A 23,034-nucleotide genomic window follows, 5' to 3' on the forward strand; every position below is an offset into this window, starting at 1 on the left:
ACACCAGACACCCGTCAGCGCTCTCTCGTCATCACTGTGCAGACAAGAGGTATTTTGATTTTCAGTTTCCACACACGTTCTACACAGAGGGAACATCAATTTTCCCGAACACCTGTAAGGCAACACGGGTAGGAACAGCTCACGAGGAGGGTACATGGTGACTTTGATCAAACCAAAGTACTGTCCGATTTCGAGAAAGTCACGATAAACAATGGTTGGATGCCCCACCGGGTACATTTTGGTCTTGTTGACATAAGGGTACAGACTGGTGAAATCATAGTAATCTACTCTCTCACCCTCCTTTACCTCATAATGTAAACAGAGGGCGTTGGTACGACCCCCAAATAACGCATCCCTGGGCTCTAGACGTTCAGGAAAGTCCAAGGTTTCCATAAACCGTTGTACCTCCACATCCTGTTGCTTCAGGGTCGTCCACGCGTGTTCCCAAATCACCAGTACATTCAAACCATAGGTGTTTTTTAAAGTTTCAATTCGTTCCTGGAAATCATAGTACATATCACCGCAGAGTTTTTGTGTTACGGGGTTAAAGGTGTTTGGGTCGAAGCACTGAGGACAGCCATGGTAAATACAACCAGCAAACTCATAAGCGGTACGCCGCCCGGACACGTCGCTAAAACCGTCTAAGTAGTAAGGACCCATTTTGACTTCCCCTTGATTTAAAGCATGTCTGATGAAGATGTTATCCCGGGCACTCAGATATTCCAGCCACTGTATGGAGACAGTCGAAAAGTTCTTTTGTCTAGCACGATAGTTGTCAGAAGTGGTGTCCGCTATAGTGTTTTTCTGCAAGAAATTGGATCGATACATTTTCATGCAGAGAGACGCTATGGTCACACTTTGCAAAGGGTCGAGACCCGACGTGTTGATAACCTCGGTGCGGAAACGCAAACAGGCTTCTTTAAGGATCTCCACATCATTTTTACAATAAGCGGCCATCTCTTCTCGGAAATCAAAAACACCCCCCTTAACCGTATTGTACCATTTAAAGAATTCCTCCCTCTCATGAGACATCATAGTATCAACCCCATAATAAGAGGCGGGCGGGTAGGACCCTCGATAATTTTGAGTGTCCTTAGTATTAAAAAAATGGCAGAACCAACCTTTCTTCTGAGCCTCAAAACCCAGAGCTTTAGGCAAAGCGCTCAATTTCATGGGGAGGAAATTTAACGAGTCTATGTAACGTTGGTTGAAAGCCTCGTCGGTGAAACACATGATCTTGCTACCCTGAGCTATTATTTTTGGGGTCACCCCATTTTCCACCAGATACTTCATCAATATGTAAGAATCATAACCCTTAGCATTGTGGGCAATAAATGTGTAATTGAGGTATTTTGGACCGCGATACCGCGTAAAGAAATCCCTGACACAACTCTCACCGCTAGCTGACCACTCACAATCCAACATGTCAATACAGTGTATATAATTAGCAACATGGACCCCGTTTTCTTGCCGGCATTCAAAATCAAAAAAGACATACCGGTTGTGCGGCGGCTCCTTTTTAACCGGCTGAATAAAGCACTGGTGTTCAGACCCCGGGGTTAAATCCGCATTACAGATCCTACATCTCGGTTCCAGACATTTGTGTGGTTTTACCTCATGAAAACGGTACTGGAGGCAACACTGCGGGCAATATTTAGTTTGATCACAATAACTCCGTTTTTTAACCCCCTCAGCAGCGGCCCTCTGCACCTTATGTTCGGAAAAACAGAACGCGGAGAGACAAATCCTTAAGCAATCTTTACATCGGATGGTAGGGGCCAAACCCTTACGACATTGCGGATTGAAACAGACGTTACAGTAACCGTCACAGCGGTGCTTAAGCTTATCATTGAAGGCCTTATAACACCAATGACAAACATACGAACAACCCAAAAAAGCCGTCAAACTCTTTATTCCAAAGTAATGACTATCACTTAGGAAGAGAAACAGTGTCTGTGTATGGGTTTCAGGATGTGTCTGAAATTTCACAAATACTTCCTTTACCTCACAACGGTAACACACAACAATTTTTAAAGACAACAACTCCTCAAACATGGCAATGTCTGAAAAGGCAACCATCTGTTGAGAGTTTAAGCCGGCCCTCTGATGAAGCATTAAAGCCTCTTGCATAGCTTGGGGTTCAGGCATGTCGGGGGTGAGTAGTTTTATTAAACTGTAAGCAAAACAGAGCTTATTGTCCCCATTGGAACTCACCACTAATTGCCTGAGCTTGTTCCTAATTATGTCGTTCTTCAAGCATTTCGACAGTCTTCTAAGCGCCCCACCCTCAGGGTTAGGAACCACATTCATTACCAGAGACAGACTTTCATCAGCTAAGATGGATGCGTTACTTTGCAATAACGCTTCGATTTTAGCCAGAAATTCATCAACATCTAAATTATCTCCACTCAGCATTACAGATAGGTTGCTAAACAAATCATCCCCTCTGAGTTCTAACTGTACAACATCTCGAGGTCTGACCCTTTCAGCAACCTGTTCAAGCATGTTTTGCAAGGCCTCGTGTATGTTGACAAATATTTCTGCATAATTGTCACAATTTAAAAGTTCTGCAAAATTAAAACGCTGAATCATTTCAAAATTGTTATAGGCCGGTCTATCTATAATCACGGGATCACTGGTACTTTTGGACACATCATCATTTTGAACAAAGCCTTCAACCCCTACATTCTCACAGAGCATGTCATCCACAGCCTTATCAGTCTCAGAACCCTCCACATTCCGAACACCCCCACCGCTGACATCTACAAAACCCCCTTTTTGAGGAGGCTCATTTAAAGCCTGTAAAAGTCCTTCAAAGATATCCACCCGGTTAATGTCAAGACCCTCCTCTATAGTGACGGCTGCTTCTGCCGCCGTACTGTGTTCTAATTGTCTCAAATCATTTATAATAGGGGCAGAATTTGGTCGGGGTAGCGTCTCCAAAGCCTCCACCATTTCAAACAAATCGGGGTGAACTAGGGGTTGAACCTCTATAAGCGCTACCGTTGGGAGGTGGTTATTTAGATCATTGACCATCTGTAACAGGTCGGGGTTCACGGTAAGTCTGGTAATTCACATTCTATCGGTGGTGATTGGGGGTTATTTAAATCATTTATCATTTGTAATAGTTCCTGGTTCATTGGGACATCAGAGGAGTTCACAACAGGGCCGAGGGTGTTCTCTCGGGAAGGTCTTTTTGGGGCCCTAACTTGTTCATAATCCTTTAGTTTGTGAGTTCTTTTACCAAGTCCGGACATTTTTTTTATTTTTTATTTTTCCAACAACCCACAATAGTAAGGCGTTTTGTATCTATTAAAACATTAAATACGGTACAATTCGTTAGTAAGGGTATTAATAAGGGTGTTTTGGCTCTCTATCACAAGGTTTTGCCCCACTAACACAAGTCTTTGATTTAGTAACAAGGTATGTAGCAACTCATGCCGACCTTCAGGAAGTAGCTCCGGGGGATGGTGTCCTGGCTCAGCTGCAAAGGATGGTCGCTCCGGTAAATCTCGGTCGAAGGAGGCAGGGAGCGAGCGTATACTCACGGACGGAGACCAAGAAGGCCTTTGCGGTGACACCCTGGCCAATCGCGGTGTACTGTTCAGCGTTTCTGTAGCCAAGAAACGGGGCTGGGGGGACGATGTTGAAACCAGTCCGTCGTTGGGTGGTGTGTCAACCCTGACTGACGGCGACCCCTGAGGTTGTTGGTTGCCTGTATTTGTTCCGCCCGACAATGCGGCGGGCTGAATCTGGATTGTTGAATTACCCCCAGAAGGCTGTGGCCTGAGTAGATGTTGGGGGATCTCCAAGACCACCGTGGGGGATCCTCTCGGTGATCTCTCCGGGGAAGATGTTTGATCGCACTTAGACGGGGTAATTGTCCTCAATAGCTCATCCACAGAATGACTATCCCAAGAGTCTTGGGAAGAATAAAAATATACATTACATTTACATCTTTAAACGGCGACAGAAATCAAACTTAAAACAACATGTCCAGGACCTTCAAAACCTTTAGCTTTTTTAGACCTTTGAAAATAGGCTTAGACATTCACTACAACGCCTTATTATTTACAGACAATATATTTATTAGGACTTGATAATAAATGTAAAACAGAGAAGCCTCTGTAAATAAACTGTTTCTTAAATGTAATATTGTTAATAAAACACTTTTTATACACACACACACCACATTTCATTTTTAAACGAACCTTCCAAGTGTAAACGCTTCCTGATCCCGGGACTTCCTGTTTCACAAACGTTTTCACGATCTGTTTAAATATTAAATACAATGAACACCTTCAAGCCTTTTCCTACAGCCACTTTAAAACAGAAGTATAATTGCGGGAGATAAGCCAAACAACTTACTAAAACCTTTCGGACAGCTTTACTTCCTAACCAGACGGTCGGGCAATCGGTCATTTCTAAACACATGCCCCAGAAACAAGCCTAGACCTGTCCGGACTTCTAAAGATCTTTCCCAGAACCCCCAAGACCTACAGGAAATGGGCACCCCTCGCTTAAATATTAGCCCTCAACGGGCAAACAAAACCCTTTTAAAAACATTAAAGTTTGAAAGATCTTACTTACCTCCAAAGAATATTCGTTTCTTATGTTTTTCAGCTGGTTTAGCTTTTTGCACTTCTGTGAAGGTAAGAGACATGTTTAACCTTTAACCACCCCGCTTTATAAAAAGCTTTAACCTCTTACAAGCGGCAGATATATACTCACCGCTATCAGATACAGGGGCTGACGGCCTTTCAGATTCTTGAAAGGTTACGGTTCTCGAAGGTAAAACTAAACAAGCCCTCGCTGTGGAAGGCCTTTCGTTGTCTCGAACCACGTTTCTTAATACTGTTAGAAAGGATATTTTTTTAAATTAACAAGACGGGCCTCAAACATCTTACAGAAACGTTATACAAACAAACAGGGGTTTAGTTCTTACCCGGTCGGCAGACAGCCTGTCTAGGGACAACCACTTCTCTTGGTTGATCCTCGGAGACATTAATCACAGGCCTTTCGATAGTTTCTGTGTAATTAAAGAGACCGCCATTAATATATATTAAAACGTTTTCATAACTCTAATGAGCCGCTTCAAAACACAACCACACACCCATACATAAGAACCCTTGAGCGCAAACACAAAAATCTTACCGTCGTTGTTCCAGATGATCTCCTCAGCGTTGGGAATTAACTCCTGTTGACTGGCTGAAAAATAATTTTACAGAACTTAAAACAGATGTTATAACCTTATTTACAATACATGCCCACAACCCGCTCTGAGTTAATGAAAATAATCTGAAGACTTACCTAAAAACTCGTTTAAATCGAAGTCGTTGATGTTGTTTCCGGACATTGTTGATCTTTAGGCTTAAATCGAAAGGTCAGTATGAGTCTGTCGAGCTGAAGACCAGACCTTCATACTTATACTGATGGCCGGATGCCGGATCTGCTTGTAAGGCATTGTTCTGGGCTGGCCTTTGTGCCGTCCTGTTACCAATTAACATATCAAAACCAACCAATAAAATGACCCTGCATCAATTTCAAATAGAAACCAAGATGGCGACGATCTCTCTCCTCTCTACTCTAAACTTTTATTAGAACCTTTTGGTCTCTCAAAAAAACATTTTTAAGCATCAAGACCTATAGTCAATAAACACTAAGAATATTTCAGGCCTTTATACGCGCTAAAAAACAACCTGAGCCAAGAAAATAACTATAAAGATCTAAAATAAGTAGCGCTTTTACAGTGATTTTTTTTTTTTTTTAATAGCGATGCTTTGTTTGGTATTAAACAAGTCACAAACTACTCAGAACAGCGTTTATCCCCACAAAAGAGATATTTGGGTTTATTTTACAAAGCTTATAAATTATATAGTTTAAAAGTATTCTGAATGTTTTGAGACCACACGCCATGCCTACGTTTGTCTGAGCCCACCCCCGTCCCCCGTGGTGTGAGTGATTTAGCCTTGAGTGTTGTGATCTATTTAGCATTGAGTGATCAGTTGTTTTTATTTTTTAAATGATTCCTTATCATCAGGGATTGAGCCTGCTAAAATACCTTAAAAACATATCCTTATCTTAAGTCTAACTCTTATGAGCTTTAAGACCCTAGAATGTATTTAAGTAAAACGAATGAACACATTATGTGTGAGATAAAATATAACCACAGCTTTTTTTTTTTTTTTTTTTTTTTTACAAAAACAATTAACCTATACCGACAAACACCCACACACACACACACTCTCTTTTTTTAAATTTTATTTTTAATTAAATTTGAGGGGAGAGACAGAGCCATATACATTGGGGTTAACATAAGTACCCTATGCAAAACAGGAATTGTTAGGACCTGTGACCATTACAGACAACAGAACTTGTTGATCTTATAAAATGATTGGGCGAGAGAGAGAGATATAGAGACAGACAGAGACAGAGCCAGTGTGAATATGATAAACGCACTATTCAAAATGGCATTGTTAAGACCTGGGACCATTACAGACAACAGAACTTGTTGATCTTATAAAATGCTTGGGCGAGAGAGACAGAGAGAGAGAGACAGACAGAGACAGAGACAGAGACAGTGTGAATATGATAAACGCACTATTCAAAATGGCATTGTTAAGACCTGGGCCCCTTACATGTATATTTAAAAAAGACCCCCAACCACTACAGGAAGAGCCGACCCATTCACACTCTACAGTTGACCAACAAGAACAACAAGAACAACCGGTTATGGGTGGCCTTGTTGTTCAGGGTTTTAGGGGTGTACACTTTCTGACGGATATGACGTAGGAATAATTAAGGAAATAACTCTAAAATCACGCCCCCCAATTATGACGTAGGAATATTAATAAGCTTAGGGCATACGTCATAACAAAATAGGCCGCGCCCAAAAAACCCTACTATCTACTCCTGTGTGGTGCATTTTCTCTCTCTCTATCTGTGATTAAATCCTTACTTATATACATATGTCCATGAACGTTTCTGGAGCTCATGTACATCACATCACACGACGGGCCGTGATCTTTTCGGTCACTTTGAAAGTTTTGCTCATGACAATCCTTTTCTATTGCGGCACGATGGCTGCCACCGAGGAAGGAAAGTCGTCCGCAGTTGGCTGCAAGCTTGCCTGAAGCACAGGAAAGGACTTACTCGCGACGTGCCACTTAAAGACTGAAGAAGTGGGGGTCGGCCTCACCGAGAGCCCTAAGGATTAGCTCACGTGGTAGAGCGCTCGCTTTGCATTGTAGCGTTATGTTGGGTGTATTTGGATAAGAGCATTTGGGCTCTGAGCTGAAGCACTGATCTAAAGAAAACCTGTCCCCCCCAAAGTTATCAGATTCCCTTAGCTCATCAGCTTGGAACTGGTTTGCATCAAAGTGACAGTTTTGGGGAGGATGGCACCAAGAAGAGGCCAAATAGTTTGGAATTCTGCTATGAGATGTCTGGAGAAAGGGGCCTGTAGGTGATAAAAACTCTTTGAAGTGGACGAGAGCCGAAATCCCGACATAGAGCTACGAACCCAGGCCAACCGGCATTTCCAAAAGATGGCATGGATTGACATCAGTCATAAATCAAGCCCCCCTCCGATAGGACACTGGGGGCTGAAACTGAAATCCAATCTCAAAAACTCAAGAACCAATCACCTCTTGATCTGACAGACTATAAGGAACAGCGGACAGTCTTTCTCGCTCTCTCTCACCTGAACCAGTAACTCGCTGCAACAGCTCAACCTGTAGCTCTGTTGCCAGAACCGGAACCAGAAACCAACTAAGTCTTTGCCGGCAACAGAAGAGTTAAACTGGGAGAAGGAGATTGAGCCGTACGAAGAATTCTTTTAAAGGACTTTATTAAATAAAGAACTTTACAGACTGCGCTGCCCGCCTGTGCCCACCTGATCAGTGGAGTTTTACAGCTGGACAATTGACTAAGTCGACTGTATACGAAAGTGTCAGTCATTTAAATAGCTATTTGAGTCTTAAGAAACTTGACCCTTGGAACAAACACGGCCCTGCTTTCCTCAAAGACTTTGTCTTCAAATAAGTACGGTGAGAGACCATGCTTGCCAAGAAGTTTTTGTGCACAACCTTGGAGCCTTCAAACCAGTGGAAAATCTGTTTGGAAACGACTCTACTTTCGCGAAACCCCAACTTCCAGGTGTATCGACTGAGTGGAAGTTCTTGGACAAAGCCGAACCGGACTGCCTTTGTTCCAAACCACACGGACCGCGTGCCGTGTGCTGTTATCTGAGCCCGAAGCCAGAGAGGCCTCTCTGCGACGAAGTTCAGATAAGTTTAACAGTTTGGAGTTCATGATTCATAACATTTGAGAAATCAATTAGAAATGTTAATCTGTGATTTATAACTCTAGAATGTGTAATATCATTTAGTTTTCTTAAATATAAATGTGTGTTGCATTAAACTGTTTTGTTGATAATTTTAGAAATAAAATCTGTCAACGCCGAGAAATATCTTCTCATTCCTGTTTAACTGTTTAGTCTGAAATTGACACAAGTTAATAGACATTAGATTATTGGTGGCCCTGCCTATCCTTAATCATTGAATAATAATCAGTTAAGGGAAATTGTGGTAACAAGTAATGATAGGATCTTTCTCGGCACCTAAACGTGAATGAGACTGATATATATATAACGAGAAGTTACCTGACATAAATACTAACCTGCGTAGTTATTTAATGTCTGACTAATAATACTAACGAGAGACTCACCTTCGTCTTACTAACCGGTATTGTAGTCAATGTGTTGATAACCTTTTTTGTTTAACGATTTGTGTTATCATATGTGATCCCATGGTCTTTGATTTGGTCACGGAAGTGATTTGTCTTCGATTTGTTGATCTAGAGTTGAATTGTAATTCGTTTTTCCCTTTTGTATAATTAGTGTAGTGCTACATTTAGTCTTTGTTTTGAATACACTTGACAATTTATATCTTTGGAATTGGTGTCTGCGTCCAATTATTACAGAAATTGAGTTCTACAAGATTCCAGGATTCGTGATAAGGTGATACTATAAATTCACTTCTTTAATTGAAATGTGTAAGTGTACCTTACGCTACAGCATGCGAGAGGCAGCGGGATCGATGCCCGCATTCTCCAAGGCCTCAGGCGCTCGTGCCCCGGTTTCGGGGGAGAGTCGCTCACTTTTCTTGCCGCAGACACAGGCGCAAGGCATTGCCTGTTTGCCGTAAGGTTATCAGACACAACGCGCCGGCGACGGCTGCAGCATTAGCACGCCGGCTGGCCCTTCCGAAGTTTCCCAAAAACGACCGAGATGCCGCTTCGACGTCGTAACCCCAGGAACGACCGCAAAGGCACTCCAACCCTCAATCTTCCGATCCGAAGTCAGACCGAAGAGACTGTATGATGTTTTAGATTAAAGATAGTATGCAGACCGAGCAAGTTAGATTTATCGAGCTAGCAAACAGCCATTGAGGCACCTGTTCGGGACGTACCCTGTAGAAATTCCTGTCAACGATAAAAGGATCAAACAGTGGAGAAAAAGCCCGCAGGATGTTTGTCAAAACTCTGTTTGTGGACTGAATGGCTTTCCCAGATTGGCAGGGACTGTTTTTGGTATTGACTGAGGGACAGTTGTAAAAGACAACCTCTCACCGGACCTCTGGCATACACCAAAGAAAGCCACCTCACCTCTCCCCCGGATCTCACAAAACACAATCCCCCCCGCCCCCAGGGAAGACAGACCGCAATCGGACTCGGGCTTGCACCTTTTGATTGGATGAACGGCCGCAAACATTCTATGTCATTTTCTTTTAAAGCTTCACTCGTGCTTGTAAAAAACCGAGGTCTCACTGAAAGAATGCCCTGACGTGGTTGCTTCCAAGCTAGCTGGTTTACAAAGTTCCTTTTCGCTTTAACGATGATTTCCAAGAAGGGAAATAATCTATCTGTAATCTGTCAACACAGGCACCTTCTTCTCCGTTAAGCCACGCGGTCACCACCAGGAATATGAACGCACCAGGCCGACCCGGAGTTTTCGCCAATTCGTCTCCAAGCCTCCCAAGAGGGAACATAAACAGGCCTTATTCGCAGACACAGGCCCTCACGTAGGGAGACCACCGCTTCACCGCCGCTGCCCCTGCCAAGGGCCCCAGGTCCCACCGAGACTTGAACTCGGATCGCTGGATTCAGAGTCCAGAGTGCTAACCATTACACCATGGAACCAAGCCCGCTGCCCACCTCTTGCCCGTGATGAAGGTTTCTGCTCTACGCACACGTCTCGCTCTGTCGCACGGCCAAGTCCAGAGTGAGCCAAGTTGCGCCCAGAGTGCAGCGTGTGGCGGGTCACTTCCGGAGCCGTCCCTGGTGGTCTAGTGGTCAGGATTCGGCGCTCTCACCGCCGCGGCCCGGGTTCGATTCCCGGTCAGGGAAGGTGGATCTGTTGCTCTTCCCCTAGGACCTGTGAGTAGATAGTAGGGTTTTTTGGGCGCGGCCTATTTTGTTATGACGTATGCCCTAAGCTTATTAATATTCCTACGTCATAATTGGGGGGCGTGATTTTAGAGTTATTTCCTTAATTATTCCTACGTCATATCCGTCAGAAAGTGTACACCCCTAAAACCCTGAACAACAAGGCCACCCATAAAGACCCCCCCCCCCCCCCCCTGAAGGCAACGCCCCGAAACTCTCCTCTCTATTTAAGACCCCGCGCTGCTTTTAGGCAATACCTCTTTAATTCTCAGCATCTGAAACATCCCGCTTCTTCAACATGTCCAGCGACATCAACATGAAGCCCCGCAAGAAACAATCCCGGGCAAGGGTTCCTGTACTCACCAATTTGAAGATTGAACGCTCCTGGGTGTTGTTCTGGGGGGGTCGACGGGGTTACCGCTTTAAAAGGGATCCCAGCTATGTTGGAGTGGAGATTTTTGCTTTGGGAGAGAAGGAGGGTACGTTGGAACCTTTTGAGACGGTGATTGAATACTCTTTTGAGGACTGGTTGAAGGTGATGGCATGGAGAGACCTGGGGCTTGTGGATAAGACTCTAGAAGGCTTGCAAGAGGGTCCAAGAGAAGGCGAAACGGAGTCTCCGACTCAGAGTTTTGAAAGGTGTGAATGGGAAAGCTTGCAGAACTACGGTACAGTGGTGAAGAGTCTATCTCTAACTACTGATCGTAAGGTTTTGTTTAGCAGTACCCTGATTACAAACCCTATTGAAGGGGTTGTGGAGGATCCAGAAAAACAGGTTACTGAAATTATGTTTGACGCCGTGGACTGGCCGTTCTTGAAAGAGGTCATAAACTGTATAAATGATGGTTTTGACATCTTGACCAAATGTTCACAACTGGATTCTGTTAGAAGGAGAATATGCTGGATTATGGATTATATATCCCCCTTGAATGACGACGACGATGATAAAACAGACGACCTGTGGGGGGTTGGAGGGGGGTCTGACGGCTCAGGGTCTACTCTCTTCTAAGAGGGCGGTGTGTCGTGACGTAGTGAAGAGATAGGATAAAAGGCGCAACAATTCATTCATGGTTTAAAATTAAAGAGAATGTCTTACCCGAAAGCTGCGGACGTCGACAGGCTCTACAGGCCTCTTCAAACCCGGGATCACCCCTGGTTCTATTCCCCAGATTTTGTATACACTCCGGAACCCTCTGACTGCGGTTACCCTCCAAGACCTCAGACCCCGGTCCCTCAGGACGAAACAACATGCGGAGCGATGGATGTCCAAATGAGTCTCGGGGATCCCCAGCCTCTGGAGCTCATGGAGGGCCTCGATTTTGCCGAACTGTCTACCGTCTGTGCGTCTCAGGAGGGGGTCAGTCCAATGGATGTAGAAACACCCCACAAACCACCAGGCGACCCAATGAGCATCGGACGGTCTCGGGGGCGTGATGAAGACGCAGGATTTATGCCCGGGGTAGGTGTCCAAGTAAGCAGAGTGGTTAAAAGCACCCTGGTGTATATTCTGAGTGCTCTCATCGACCGAGCTCTGAAAGAAGTCTGTCGGGGGTGTGAAGTGAATCACCCCAGTCAGTTGAGATACAGTTGTTTGTTTGAACCAGACCGTTACTATTTCCTGTTCTATTTCAACGTGTTTTACAGAAGACTGAACAAACCGTGGCTGAAACCGGCACTAATCAAGGCTCTGTCTTACTCCCACATACATGTCATTGCTGGACAAGTCCAGAAAATCATAGATGAGATTTTGCTGGAGCTGAAAAAGGAGCCGTTTATAATAGAGAAACTTGGGCAGCTGCTCAATGACCTGGATGAGCCAAGTAGAAAAACCGCTGGCAAGCTAAAAGCTTATTTCTTCCGTAAAGAAGTTAAAGCTGGGGGCAGCGACGAAGAATTCGACATCTACGCCACTGATTCAGACTCTGACCTGAACTAAGGGACTTTGAACATGGGGAATGTTCTGGACTGCTGCTGCAACTGGTTCTGTCATCAACACTCTGCAGCTAACCTGAGAGCGCTATTACACCATGTGCTTGACAGAAAAGTAGCCAACGCGAGCCTTTTCTCTACAGATTTAACCATCGATGAGGATCAACTTTCAAACCTGGAAAAGTTAATGGTTGCTGTAACAAAGACCGGGGGGTACGAACACTGGGATGAAGCGCTCAAGGGGGCCAAGAATGATATTAGGCCATTTCATCAACATCTGTATGACCTTTTACTGAGCATGTTTAATACCCCTCTGTTTACTTTTAAAATAGGTCATATTGTTGTTTTATTTACATATGTAACTGAGGTGTGTGCCTACAAGATAAAGAAACAGGTATTTGTTGATATAGATCAAGTAACCAATCATCTGATTTCTTTTTGTCTGGACCGTAGAAAAAATTGTTGTGTATGTTATACTTTTCTCAAATGTCTAAAAAGGGGTATCTGCTCTCCTGAAGTTGAATAAAAAACCTTGTATAAAAACTTTGCGCATAGTGTGGGTCTGTGTGTTTATTTGGCAGAATGACTCGGCAAGCTCCCCAAATGCATGAACTATACTACAACCCAGCCAAGATTGGGGGTTTGGCGGGTAAGAAGGGTTTTCAAAGAGGACTCGCTGAGGCCGGCGTGAAGGTTAATGATGTGGTTGTTTCAGAATGGTTACGGGAACAAGACGCCTATACCTTACATAAACCTCTCAGGATTAACTTTAAAAGAAACCGTGTATATGCAACTGACATAGACTCACAATGGCAAATGGATCTAGTCGATATGTCAAATTTATCAAAACATAACAATGGTCACAAATTTATGTTGATGTGTATCGATGTGTTATCAAAATATGCCTGGGCTCGCATTCTACATAACAAAACAGGTCGGGCGGTGACAAGGGCCTTTGAGGATATATTGTCCCAGGGACGATGTCCTAAAAAACTGCAGACTGATAAAGGAAAAGAGTTTCTCAACAGAGAATTTCAGAATCTACTGAAGAGACACAAAATACATCATTTCACCACCGGTAATGAGCTTAAGGCATCGGTGGTGGAGAGGTTTAACCGCACCATAAAGACCAAAATGTGGAGATATTTTACAGCGGTCAACACGTTCAAGTATTTTGATAAAGTTCAGGATTTTATCGATGCTTACAACCAAGGGTATCACGCCAGTATTAAAATGAAGCCTATAGATGTTGATCAAAGTAATTCTTTTAAGGTCTATAAAAAATTATACGGCCCATTTATTAAGAAGGGGAAAACTACTTATAAGTTCAACATCGGTGATGTGGTTCGCGTTTCAAAGCTAAGGAGTACTTTTGCCAAAGGTTATGAACAAACATTTTCTGACGAATATTTTACAGTTACCGAACAGGTGGCTAGAGACCCCCCCGTGTACCGGTTAAAAGACTATGACGGGGAGGATATAGAAGGAACGTTTTACGAAGCCGAGTTACAAAATATTATTGTGGGTAAAGACATTGTATACAGAGTTGAAAAGATATTAGCTGAGAAAACCCAGAACCGGAAAAAATATGTGTTGGTGAAATGGCTTGGATGGCCTGAAAAGTTCAATAGTTGGGTCCCGGAACAACAGGTTTGTGATATTCAAGCCTTATAACAACATGCCCGCTGGTGTGATGGGGTCATTACTTTCGATACTCAAGATGGAATCAGGAGGCTTCTACGTGACTCTACCCAGTAACGCCTCTCTCGATATATACCCTAAAAATGAAATATCCAGTTACACGGTACAATTTGGAAAATCTATAGATCTAAGGGGGTCGTGGGAAGTGGGGTTGGCGGAAATACAGTATCCTTACACTTGGGCTGTTTTACAAGATAAGGATGCCACCTTCGCCATTTTTGACGATGTTAAAAAGAGTCAATGGACATTCACGATGCAAGGAGGTTATTATGACAATGTGGATACAATATTAGATGAGATGCATAAACAGTTCTCAGAAGGCACCCCCAACATCAAGCTATATTACAACCCTATTAAAAACAGAGTGTACAAGGTGTCAAAACCTGGTATTAGCATTCAAACCAAAGGACAACTGGGGCGTATATTAGGGTTCTATTCTGACACAGAGAGCAGGTTCTCAGAAGTGGTGGCACCCTTCCCGGCTGACATCAGTGGCGGCTTTTACACTCTTTATGTGTATACGGATATCATAACACACCAGAGGGTCGGGGATAGCTATGTCCCCCTTTTGAGAAATGTACTTATTAAAGGTAAAAGCAATGACATGGTCACAATTACTTATGACAAGCCACACTACGTACCAGTCTCAAAGACCCACTTTGACAACATCACGATCGAAGTAAAATCGGATCAGAATATCAACGTACCCTTCCGCTTCGGTAAAGTTATTGTCAAACTACATTTTCGACCCCTGAAACAGTGTGTACATTATTAAAATGGCTACCTCGAGGGGTTATGTAGATCCTAGCGCCTATGTGGATTATTACAAGATGCAAGCCGTGAACGGCTTGCCCGGTTTTGTAGGAGCCCCCACAATGTATGGAGCCGGTCTAGGAGGACTCTTTCGTGGTCTCTTTAGAATGGCCGTACCCCTGCTTAAGAGAGGCTCTGCTATAGCCAGACCCCACTTGAAAACAGCGGCTAAAAATATTGTTAGTGACGTGTTCACCAATGTTATGAACCGGGCAGCTAGCCATGAGCAGCAGGAGGGTTCGGGTCTCATGGTAATGGCGAGGAGGGGGGGTAAAAGAAGAAACAGTATGTGTCCACCAGGGCGACGAAGATCCGTGGCTAACAAAAAACGAAGAAGCTCTCATTCTCCAACATATCGTGGAAACACTCGGAGAAGGAAGCAGCACAAGAAAAAACCTGCAAAAAGAAAGTCTCAAAGAAAGACAAATAGAGCCTCAGGATACATCTTTTAAAAATGTCTTTTGTCCACAGTCTATCGGAAGAATGCGTCAAATCAGAACTGGATCTGTTTACAGTTCCATACACTCAAACGAGTATAGATAAGAGCATATATGTAGAGATACCCCCTCTTTCCGCAATTTCAGATACGGCCCCTCTGGAGTTTTTTATTGCTGGCAATGGCGAGGATTATATTGATTTGAATAACACATTTATTTTAATGAACTGTAAAGTGACTGATGAGGATGACGATGCAATCGAGAAGACGGCCAACGCTGGGGTCATCAATTACCCGGTGGCCACCATGTTTTCACAGGTGGATGTGACCCTGGGAGATCGGCTCATTAGTCAAAGCAGCAATACTTACCCCTATAGGGCCATGATGGAGTGTATCCTTAATTATAGTGAGGAGACCCTAAGCAAACAGTTCAGCCCCGGCCTTTTCTTCAAAGACACCCCGGAAGCTATGGACGACCAGGATCCAGAGGGACTCAATAAGGGTTTGCAAAAAAGAACGGCCTTTTCAACAGAAGGGAGGACCTTTGAGCTAATGGGACATATTCATGCAGACATATTTTTCCAAGAAAAACTCATGCTCAACGGGGTAGACATTAAAATTAAAATGATCCGTAGTAAAAGTGCTTTTTGTCTGATGACCCCTGATACTGAAAAATATAAACTGACCATATTATCGGCCTCGCTGTTTGTGAAAAAAGTATCCGTCTCCCCGGCGGTTAAACTAGGACATGCGCAGGCTTTAATGACGGCAAACGCCAAGTACCCGATCGAAAGAGTCTATATGAAAGTCCACAGTATCCCCGCAGGGACACGGGTGATGAACCAGGAAAATCTGTTTCTAGGCCAGCTCCCAAAACAGGTTATTATAGGTCTCGTGGATAATGATGCATTTACCGGGGTTTACAACAAGAACCCCTTTAACTTTAAACATTATAACGCGGAATTTATAGCACTGTACGTCGATGGTGTGCAGGTTCCATCCAGACCTTTTCAACCTGACTTTGAAAACGGCAACGCGGTTCGTGAATATTACAGTCTAGTACTGGCTACGGGTCGCCATCTCAAGGATCAACCTCTGCTGATCGATCGCCGGGAATACTGCAGCGGTTACACCCTGTACGGTTTCAACCTGACCCCTGACGAAGAGTGTGGACAACATTTTTCACTGATGAAGACGGGCAATATGCGTTTGGAGATGCGTTTCAAGCAGCCTCTACCACGCACTGTAAATATGGTCGTGTATGCTGTGTTTGACAACATTATTGAGGTGAATCAGAGGAGAAACGTTCTGTATGATTATTATTAAAATGAACACCAGAGAGCTCAACCACATCATGAATGCCCTGGACGGCTCACGGAAAGTGTTTCAAGGAGTCTACGCCTGCGACCAGCTGCCTAAATTTAAGATCAAGAATTTACCTGCAATGTACATAATCAACACACACCCTAAAAATATGCCCGGAGAACATTGGCTGGCTATTTATCTAAGGGAGGACCGCCGTGGGGAATTTTTTGATTCCTATGGAAACCCCCCGGATTTCAGACCTTTCCCTCGGAAGATCAATAACTTTCTGCTCAACAACTGTCAAGAAACCATTTACAGCGGTCGTCAAGTACAAAGTCTTCAGACCTTCACTTGTGGTCAACACTGTGTGTTTTTCTTATATCATAGATCTAAAGGAAGGTCATACCCCGATATTATGTCCTTGTACAGTGAGGATTTAGGCCAAAATGATAAAAAAGTGGCAGAGTTTGTCAGGACACTGTGGACCCCCCCTTATAACACAATTACTTACGACCCTAGCCAGCCATGTATACAGATGGGGTGTTCTTGTGAGGATTTTAAAAGATGTCATGCGTGTTAAAGTGAAAAAATAATGAAAACAGCCTTTGAATCATTAGTTTTGTTTTTATTCAACACAAATCTTATACAAAGCAGGGTTATGTTATAAATAAATGTACAACATTTGAAAATAAAAATAAAAAATAAAAAAATTGTTTGTCGGTTCCTTATTTACAGGGGAGACAAATAAAAACATGAGATTAATAAGCTTCCCAACGATGGATAGATCCTGAGGAGGGTTGCTCAACACGGTCAGAGTAATGAGATATCGGCGTCAGATCAGTCACCACCTCTTTACACAGACGGATTTTTTGTCGCGTTTCCTGGTTAGGGACTGTTGATTGGGGCATGTTCAGACAGGCCATCGCCTGTAGGAAAGCATTCCAGCCTACAGGTCGGCGACTATCGGGTACCTTATTAGTCGTTACCCGCGGTTTCTGAACCATTTTGTGCAGAATATATTCTGCATGTCTTTTGCTTCTGGCCGGCATGTTTCTCAAAACATCCGTTACAACATCTCCCTCTGAACTCTCAACAGGTTCGGGCACCGCAACATCTTTATCAACCGTACCCCCCGCATCAGTCCCAGAACCATTTTCTTGAGAGGCCATGGTTAAAGTTAAAATGTTTTGATCTTTTTCACCCTGTCTAACCAGACGGAGGTAGCGCTGTAACGTGTTGCTATACATCTGGGCTTTGGAATACTGATTTAAATCGGCCCTGGCCAGTATAGCTTTCATTTCAGAGTCCAGGTTGTTTTCGGCCGTTTGTCTAATGGGCTCTGGCCCGACAACATTTTTTCTCAGTTTCTCAAGCTGCTCCTGAGGGATCAAAAACATTTTCTGAGCATATTCCATTATTAACCCACTCTGGAAGCTAGAAGACTGGTTAGGAAAGGCACGGCTATGCTCAACAGCGGTCCTATAAAACCTCCGGTTTGATTAATCTTCTTTCTTTTTCTTTTAATAGAATACTTCTTATTAGCGATGATCTTGATAACCGCTTTTTGTTTTTTGAGTTTAGAATGTTGAGAAGGGGTTAGGGGTATATTACCGCGTAAGATGTTAAAAGCTATTTCACACAGGGTCTCGATCAAATCCGAGGGGGCCCCTGCCAGCACAGCTTTCCTATGGCGCGGGCTCCCCTCAAATAACATTTGCAAAAGCGGCAGATTTCTTTTAATCCGAACAGACATTCTTATTTATTTCCTTTTCTTTAGCACATACACTGCCGGCCAATCGGGCGGGCACAAACCTGTTCTGAGGCGAAAGTCTTCTGGGGTTTGTGCTTTTAAGTCCACAATCAAGTACCCGTAGGGTTTTTTGGTGGCATCCTCAAATGCCTCCAAAAAGAATTTGGTCTGGTTAGGGTACATTTGACGAGCCAAGACGGTGACCTGTAGTTTATCTCTGGGGTTTTTAAAAAGAATTATATAATTGGCATTTAAATTAATAGTGCGGCTTTTTTTACCTTGAAAAAATAGATTTTGAACTAAATAAATAATACTTAAATTCCTATGATGAGTGTACTTTGTGAAAGCTTTTTCCACTTCACTGTTGTCACCGGCCTGCTCCATCAGGTCATCAAGGATCACTAGATTAGTTTGTCCGGGCGGGAACAGGTCATCGTCACACAACGAGGCGGGGAGACCTTGCACAAATTTCAGATTATTTTTTTTTGATGCCAAATCATCGTAGAGAGGTTGCCAGCAAGAGTAACACCACACTATGTTGTCAAGAGCTTGGGACACGGTTGCGTCCACATCTTCTATGATGTTCTTTATAAGATAGCTCTTACCCGAATTGGAGGGACCGGCTATAATACAGGAGAAAGGGTGTTGAAGTCTGTTATCAAAACCACTGCTAATATCCATAAGGCAGAGTGGTATAATCAGTCTTCAACACTCTTTTATTGTACACCACCCTTAACCGTTTGTTTAGTGATCTATTTTCCAATGTGTACCCCTTTTTATTGTGATAGATCTGATTTCCGGCTGTAATAATCTCGCGAGGAGGCGCGTCTTTCTCGGTTACAAAACTTTGTACCAGGGTCGTCAGAGACTTGATGTTAATGAGCTTGTTGTTACAATGGTTCAGAGTGAAACCCTTAACTTTCATACAGGTCTTACCCGCAGCCGTTCTGTATGCGTAAGTCTTAGGACCCCCTGAAACAAACTCCACTATGTGGTCCTGAGGATCTAGCTCGCTCGTTAACTCCCCAAGGTAGTCCCCGAGGGGAGGGACCCAATCCCCTGGCCTGGTGACAAAGATTACAGAGTCAGTATCATGATAGAGCGTGCGTTCCTGCAGCTGATCCATTAAGTTGTACAGTTCAAGCCGGGCGTAAGCCGTGGTAAAAACCGCTATGAAAACATTAACGTTTCCCTGTTTGGTGGGGAAATCTTTAGGGGCCCTCCACTGGACCTGTGCCACGTGGTCATTTAAGAATTGAAAGTGTGATACTGCATGTTGTTTGGAAAAGATAAATTCTATAAACTGTTCAGGGGTTTTAATCAAGGTTGTGTTTAGACGGTTATTTCTTTCCCCAAACTTACCCCACAGACTGTTTAAAATCAGTTTGGACATTTGTCTCTTGGCGGGGTTTACAGTTATGTTCCCCGGCTCTAGACGGATCCCTTCCTTTTCAAAATATTGCTGAACGTACCGCTCTTTGGCAGCGGAGTCAACACACCATGAGGGATAGCCCGATGCCTCCTGTTTCCCTTTCAGATGGGTCATAATGTACTCAGCAAAAAGAGTATCAGATTTTTCAGAAAAATGCCAAACCTCATACACCTTACCGACTCTGTAACCTTTCTCCACCGCCTTGTCAAGCTCAATGCTACACCAGACACCCGTCAGCGCTCTCTCGTCATCACTGTGCAGACAAGAGGTATTTTGATTTTCAGTTTCCACACACGTTCTACACAGAGGGAACATCAATTTTCCCAAACACCTGTAAGGCAACACGGGTAGGAACAGCTCACGAGGAGGGTACATGGTGACTTTGATCAAACCAAAGTACTGTCCGATTTCGAGAAAGTCACGATAAACAATGGTTGGATGCCCCACCGGGTACATTTTGGTCTTGTTGACATAAGGGTACAGACTGGTGAAATCATAGTAATCTACTCTCTCACCCTCCTTTACCTCATAATGTAAACAGAGGGCGTTGGTACGACCCCCAAATAACGCATCCCTGGGCTCTAGACGTTCAGGAAAGTCCAAGGTTTCCATAAACCGTTGTACCTCCACATCCTGTTGCTTCAGGGTCGTCCACGCGTGTTCCCAAATCACCAGTACATTCAAACCATAGGTGTTTTTTAAAGTTTCAATTCGTTCCTGGAAATCATAGTACATATCACCGCAGAGTTTTTGTGTTACGGGGTTAAAGGTGTTTGGGTCGAAGCACTGAGGACAGCCATGGTAAATACAACCAGCAAACTCATAAGCGGTACGCCGCCCGGACACGTCGCTAAAACCGTCTAAGTAGTAAGGACCCATTTTGACTTCCCCTTGATTTAAAGCATGTCTGATGAAGATGTTATCCCGGGCACTCAGATATTCCAGCCACTGTATGGAGACAGTCGAAAAGTTCTTTTGTCTAGCACGATAGTTGTCAGAAGTGGTGTCCGCTATAGTGTTTTTCTGCAAGAAATTGGATCGATACATTTTCATGCAGAGAGACGCTATGGTCACACTTTGCAAAGGGTCGAGACCCGACGTGTTGATAACCTCGGTGCGGAAACGCAAACAGGCTTCTTTAAGGATCTCCACATCATTTTTACAATAAGCGGCCATCTCTTCTCGGAAATCAAAAACACCCCCCTTAACCGTATTGTACCATTTAAAGAATTCCTCCCTCTCATGAGACATCATAGTATCAACCCCATAATAAGAGGCGGGCGGGTAGGACCCTCGATAATTTTGAGTGTCCTTAGTATTAAAAAAATGGCAGAACCAACCTTTCTTCTGAGCCTCAAAACCCAGAGCTTTAGGCAAAGCGCTCAATTTCATGGGGAGGAAATTTAACGAGTCTATGTAACGTTGGTTGAAAGCCTCGTTGGTGAAACACATGATCTTGCTACCCTGAGCTATTATTTTTGGGGTCACCCCATTCTCCACCAGATACTTCATCAATATGTAAGAATCATAACCCTTAGCATTGTGGGCAATAAATGTGTAATTGAGGTATTTTGGACCGCGATACCGCGTAAAGAAATCCCTGACACAACTCTCACCGCTAGCTGACCACTCACAATCCAACATGTCAATACAGTGTATATAATTAGCAACATGGACCCCGTTTTCTTGCCGGCATTCAAAATCAAAAAAGACATACCGGTTGTGCGGCGGCTCCTTTTTAACCGGCTGAATAAAGCACTGGTGTTCAGACCCCGGGGTTAAATCCGCATTACAGATCCTACATCTCGGTTCCAGACATTTGTGTGGTTTAACCTCATGAAAACGGTACTGGAGGCAACACTGCGGGCAATATTTAGTTTGATCACAATAACTCCGTTTTTTAACCCCCTCAGCAGCGGCCCTCTGCACCTTATGTTCGGAAAAACAGAACGCGGAGAGACAAATCCTTAAGCAATCTTTACATCGGATGGTAGGGGCCAAACCCTTACGACATTGCGGATTGAAACAGACGTTACAGTAACCGTCACAGCGGTGCTTAAGCTTATCATTGAAGGCCTTATAACACCAATGACAAACATACGAACAACCCAAAAAAGCCGTCAAACTCTTTATTCCAAAGTAATGACTATCACTTAGGAAGAGAAACAGTGTCTGTGTATGGGTTTCAGGATGTGTCTGAAATTTCACAAATACTTCCTTTACCTCACAACGGTACCACACAACAATTTTTAAAGACAACAACTCCTCAAACATGGCAATGTCTGAAAAGGCAACCATCTGTTGAGAGTTTAAGCCGGCCCTCTGATGAAGCATTAAAGCCTCTTGCATAGCTTGGGGTTCAGGCATGTCGGGGGTGAGTAGTTTTATTAAACTGTAAGCAAAACAGAGCTTATTGTCCCCATTGGAACTCACCACTAATTGCCTGAGCTTGTTCCTAATTATGTCGTTCTTCAAGCATTTCGACAGTCTTCTAAGCGCCCCACCCTCAGGGTTAGGAACCACATTCATTACCAGAGACAGACTTTCATCAGCTAAGATGGATGCGTTACTTTGCAATAACGCTTCGATTTTAGCCAGAAATTCATCAACATCTAAATTATCTCCACTCAGCATTACAGATAGGTTGCTAAACAAATCATCCCCTCTGAGTTCTAACTGTACAACATCTCGAGGTCTGACCCTTTCAGCAACCTGTTCAAGCATGTTTTGCAAGGCCTCGTGTATGTTGACAAATATTTCTGCATAATTGTCACAATTTAAAAGTTCTGCAAAATTAAAACGCTGAATCATTTCAAAATTGTTATAGGCCGGTCTATCTATAATCACGGGATCACTGGTACTTTTGGACACATCATCATTTTGAACAAAGCCTTCAACCCCTACATTCTCACAGAGCATGTTATCCACAGCCTTATCAGTCTCAGAACCCTCCACATTCCGAACACCCCCACCGCTGACATCTACAAAACCCCCTTTTTGAGGAGGCTCATTTAAAGCCTGTAAAAGTCCTTCAAAGATATCCACCCGGTTAATGTCAAGACCCTCCTCTATAGTGACGGCTGCTTCTGCCGCCGTACTGTGTTCTAATTGTCTCAAATCATTTATAATAGGGGCAGAATTTGGTCGGGGTAGCGTCTCCAAAGCCTCCACCATTTCAAACAAATCGGGGTGAACTAGGGGTTGAACCTCTATAAGCGCTAC

At 43.7% G+C, this 23,034-nt stretch overlaps 2 non-coding genes across 2 annotated transcripts; one reads left to right on the forward strand and one right to left on the reverse strand.

Moving 5' to 3' along the window:
* Positions 1-10,128: 10,128 nt before the first annotated feature.
* Positions 10,129-10,200, reverse strand: trnaq-cug (transfer RNA glutamine (anticodon CUG)). Its single transcript has one exon. It is a non-coding gene; the product is annotated as a tRNA-Gln (tRNA).
* Positions 10,201-10,335: 135 nt separating this feature from the next.
* Positions 10,336-10,407, forward strand: trnae-cuc (transfer RNA glutamic acid (anticodon CUC)). The gene has a single exon. It is a non-coding gene; the product is annotated as a tRNA-Glu (tRNA).
* Positions 10,408-23,034: the final 12,627 nt, after the last annotated feature.

This window comes from Amia ocellicauda, unplaced genomic scaffold (assembly GCF_036373705.1).
Source record: "Amia ocellicauda isolate fAmiCal2 unplaced genomic scaffold, fAmiCal2.hap1 HAP1_SCAFFOLD_150, whole genome shotgun sequence".
NCBI lineage: Eukaryota > Metazoa > Chordata > Actinopteri > Amiiformes > Amiidae > Amia > Amia ocellicauda.